At 41.4% G+C, this 5188-nt stretch overlaps 1 protein-coding gene across 8 annotated transcripts in view; it reads right to left on the bottom strand.

The window, feature by feature from the left end:
- Positions 1-5188, bottom strand: part of SORBS2 (sorbin and SH3 domain containing 2) — a 311892-nt gene that overhangs the window by 127226 nt on the left and 179478 nt on the right. The window lies entirely within an intron of this gene.

Genomic DNA, 5188 nt, shown 5'->3' with positions numbered 1-5188 from the left:
TACATATATTTTTTTTTTCTTCTCAACTTAACTAGACTGAGTTTGAGTGAATAAGGAGATTGGTTGCCTATTTTCTTGATGTTCTTTACTTTTCTTGTATTGATGCCCTACAAGTATATATATTAAAATATTATAAAATTACAGAAACAGATGCCAGAAAAATAGAGACACAAATATACAGATAAATATAGTACGGGAGCCTGGACATTGACCAGGGCTTTCAGAAATAGAAGTAGGGGAAATGTGTCTGGGAGGAGGGTCTGTTTTTAGTGCATTTGGACATGCATCTTTAAATATGAGGCCCATTTCTGGAAGGAACATAGGGTTCTGGGAGTGAAGTATTCCGTTGCCTAATTCTGAGGCTGTGATAGAGAATCAGCAAAACTGTGGAGGGAAAACAAAACCAAACGAGTCCGGTTTTATGCGGCATGAAGTATGCTTCTAACGCACTTGGACCCCTGCTCAGATGCGTCCACAAAATAGCAGGCCTGGAAGTGTGCTCACATGTCCCTCCCTTCATCCTCCCCGGCAGCATCATTTCCATGGTTACTAAACGAGTCACTCCTCACAGTCAACACTGATGTGAAGGAAATGGCTTCATCAAAGCCAATTATCTCCCCCTCTGAGAAGTGGACAGGTTATTAAGAAATGTCCAGAGTTGGCACTAATGATCTTATGTCTTATGTGATCACAATTGCAGCTAACTAAGTAGGTGTCAGAGTCAACATATTGTGTTAATCACTTACAACCAAAGTAATAATACTCCCATAAAAAAGAAGTTAGGAGGATTTTAGTAAATTCAGTAATTGCCTCTTTATTTTACTCCTGGGTAGGGCATTTTTTAATGAACCAATCTTACTTGTTTATTCCAGTGCTTTTGATTGTTTTTGAATAGTGAAATATGAGCAATTTTGCTACCAGGTTACCTAATTAAGCCTTTTATCAGATTATACCTGCATTAAGAAAGAAAAGCCTGCAGAGATTCATTTCTTTCAATAAGCTCCGTTAAATAACTTATTTATCAAAGTTATTAAACCATTATGCAACAATAAAACTTCATTTCCAAATAATGTCCCATTATTAGGCTTAGTTTAGTTTGATAAAACCAGGTTTGCTACACATTTGAAGATAAAGCAAGAGAAATAGCTTGTTTAAGAAAGATAACTAAAGCCAGAGCCAGATAAAACCACCTCAATCAGGGCTGTGAATTGTTGGTTAATGTTTGTCCCCAAATCTGCCCCAGACAGATTTTATGCTTTCTCTGATGACTAACTCTTACAGGAATATAATTGGCTCTTAACATTAAACCCATCTTGGTGGGATAATCCTTGACTAGGGGGTCTGATACTAAGAAACACTTGAAATGTACCTGGTCAATTGCTTATAGAGTTTTAGTAACCCTATGGAAAATAAGTTCTGTGGACATTATTAGACCGTTCAAAAATAAATAAATGAATGAATAAATAAATAAATAAATAAATAAGATTTTTATTCCAAAAACAAAGTGCTTGCGTTTTGGGTCTGTGGGCCTATCCAACCCACCCAAGGGTAAGACTGGGTTAAGGTCCTCTCGTTCATTCATGGAGCACAGATCTAAGGTATAGCCAGGGACTGTGTTCCCTAGAAAAACCTACCACGTGGTGGAGTGGAGAGAATGTGGCTGTGAAACGATACTTTCAAGCTCTGGTTCTACCATCTGTCACCTCGACAAATGTTTTCACCTGGTTCATAAGGGCCCTTGGTTAGATAAACAAACAAACAAAAACACTGTATTCATGGATGGGGATCACTTGAAAACGTTTTGCTAAGGCCTGTCTTTGCCGTTCTATCTAACTGGTGATTGTGATGACTCTTATGTTCTAGGTAAATACTGGTGAATACATCTTTCTCTACCTCTGCCCTGTAAGCATTCTTTGTTTCTTCCTTTGTGGTCGATAAGACTCTTTTTGGTGAAGGAGCAAAAGCAACTGATGCACCATAGCACTGATCATTTTCATTCCTAATTCTAAGGTGGTTCTCAAATCGGGAAGAAAAATACATTAAGAGGCAATGTTACTTACTGGTCTCCTGGGAGATCTCACAGGTTCCTCATGAAATTGCACTCTTAGTCTTGGGTTCAGCAATTTGGAGACAGGCAAACAGATGAACATCCGAGCTAAGTGTCCCGTCCGTTCCATCAGGAGGCAGAGATGGCGGCCCATTGCTAACCATACCTCCAGCGCTCAAACCACGCTGGCCATGCATTAGGAGCCAAGAACGTGGTTTCTGAGGGAGTACGTGGAAGAATGAATGAAGCCAGCCCTCCAATCTTACTCTCCTCAGGTGTAGGATAGAATGATGGTATCTACTTGCCACTGGTTGTGTGATAATTAAATAACACATGTAAAGTGTTTAGCACAGGGAAGAGCGTATAAGAATTATGACTAGTAATCATTATCTTCCTACAGGAAAGCCATATCTCTGGTTCATAGAAAGATGCTTTTTTATTTCCCACTCTCCTTGATTTTCTTATGTGGTAAAGTATAAGTCCTACTGGTATTAACAAGTAAAACTCTTGTTTAGGATAAAGTTGATAAAACTTTCAAGTCTGTGTACTTGAGAAACAAAGGGAATCTAGATGTTCATTGACTTTCTCCCCATCTCTGGGCCAGTGGAGCAAACCTCCACTCTTTCAGAGACTCCCATCAAGGGACTACGGGTGGGATTTGCTTCTGAATGTTCACTTTCTGAATAAGTAAGAGCAGAACTACATGCTTAGAGCCTTCTCTGTGGCCTGGTCCTCATGTCAAACCGAGTTAGGAAGAACATCCCTCACCATCCGGTCAATCGATGGCCACAGTTGGGTAGGAATGTGAATTACAAATACCCCAGGTCAGTGAATTCTAGAAAATCATGCCATTTCACATTTGCTCAGATCCCTGGTTTCCATCCTGTGAAATACAAGGGCTAATGCAGGTCTTCCATTTCCTAGGAAGGCACTCCACTACTTTTTCTTCTTACTTAGTCTAATGACTCACATTCCAGATGGTTCTGCCCAATTTTAGAATTACCATGATCTACTTTGTAGGAAAAAGAACAACCTGTAACATCCCATGTACAGTAACTCACATAATAGTTTTCAAGGAATGAAAACTACACCGCTCACCACAGAAGCATTTCTGGCTCCTTTCACGTTAGGAGACATAAAATGTCAGTGTTCTGTCCTGGGGGAGTGCTGTAACTTATTCGCTGTAGTTTCCTAATGAATTTACATTCTTAAAGAATGCTTAATGATATGAAAAAACATTCTCAAAACAATGAACTACAAGGAAAATATCAATAGAGACAGTGCAATTCTAATTTCGTTTTTTAAAAAGGTTACTATGAATTAAACAAACAAACAAACAAACAAACGCAGGAGAGAAATATCTCCAAATGTTTATCATCTCAAGGGTGGGTTGAATTTTTGTAAAAATCACCTCCTCTTCTTTTTTTGTGAAACATGCCTTCTCCCACTCACAGGGACTGTCAGGACACCCGAGAAACTTTACCAAGTCATGTTTCAGCACTTACGAATCTCCCAAAATAAAGGCAACATATGCATTTGATGAAAGAAGACTGATGACTCAGTATTTCTGACAAGAGTTTTGAGTGTTTTTTTTTTAGTTCCTCTGAGGAAGGACAGTCAGAGAGTCCTGGTGTGGACAGCTGTGGGGCTGTGGGAGCGGGCCCTTGCCGCAGTGGCCAGTGTGCTCAGCTCAGGCCCTGCCCCCAGAGTCCTGGGATTGGTGCAAGTCCAGGCTTTAAGTGCAGCCCCACCTCTGGAACAGGTGAGCAGTATCCATGTGACACCTGCAAGGGGCTTTATCCTGACTTATCTGCAGATCAGTATTCTACCCAAAGGCCACTGTTACTGATAAAATGGTATACTGATATATATATTTAAATCGATGTTATCTGCTTAGCGAGCATTCTTCCTAGAGAAACTACTAAACAGGTCATTTAGTACTTTTCTTCAATTAGGACAGCGGTCGCCAACCTTTTGGACCTTACAGACCCACCAGTGGTCCACAGACCACCGGTTGGCGACCGCTGAATTAGGGAACAAATGACTCTTGCCACTCACTATTTTGCATGTTTTTCTTTTGGTCTGGTATCCATACTCTTCCAATGGCTTTTTAAGAAAACTCAGTCCCAGTGGGGAACTTCAATCCTTCCCTTCATCCACGATGCACAGAACTTGCTTCAGTGAAAGTTCAGATTCAAGTCCAGAGGCTCTAGGTGCCCACCTGACTGGGAGGCACTGGGGTTGAACTAGAGCTCCAAAGAGAAAGCAGCTCCTCTGGCTGACGCAAATGAGGAATTTCCGCTGGCTGTGAACACAGCCTTATGCAACATAGCCGCCTCGTTCATCACTTTCCTTTGTATCTACTTATCAAAATACTTATAAGATGTCCTTGCACTGTCGCACCTCACTAAGCCTCTCGGTATTTACATTTCCAGTAGGATCCTCTGTCCTTACGTGACGTCTGGTCTGACGTAATGAGCAAGCATGGGCTTTTAGAAAGTGGACTCTCTCTGTGTGTGTCTTTCTCCATCTCTGTCTTGGTCTCCGTCTCTTTCTAGATATACAGTCAAATCAGTGCGCAGATGGGGGATTGAGAGTATCACAGATCATTACTGTGGCTAATCAATTACACAATCTGACAACTGTGCCCTGATATCCTCTTTCTTGAAAAATATGCACATTTGAAACCCGATTTACAATTAAGGAAGTCAAAATTTTCCTTTTAAAACTAATATATCAGTAGAAAGTGGAAAGTTCAGTGGAGACGGTGACCTTGTGAATTATTTGTGTGGGAGTAAGTAACGCATGACATGCTGCAGCTCTCCAGAGGCAGAGCAATCCAGGGGACAGCCGGCCTTACACAAACTCACGCCCTGGGAAGATCGCGCAATAGTGTGTGTGGCTATGAAGCGTCCGTGAGCAAGAGGCATCCCAACAGCAAGGGGGCGCTGTGGGGAATGGCTGTGCCTCAGAAGCAGGAGGATTTTTAGGACAAGTGAGGGGTTCAGTTATAGTTTCCTCACAGTGTTCCTAAGACCCCCAGCAATATTTTTCATTGTGAAATAAGGCAGAGCAAAGAATTCCAGGACAACCGTTCTTCAAGGAAAAGCTTGTGTTGCCTTGAGATCCCTTTTGCCTGCC

This window comes from Myotis brandtii, unplaced genomic scaffold (genome assembly GCF_000412655.1).
Source record: "Myotis brandtii unplaced genomic scaffold, ASM41265v1 scaffold1719, whole genome shotgun sequence".
NCBI lineage: Eukaryota > Metazoa > Chordata > Mammalia > Chiroptera > Vespertilionidae > Myotis > Myotis brandtii.
This window is presented reverse-complemented; position numbering and strand designations above follow the sequence as displayed.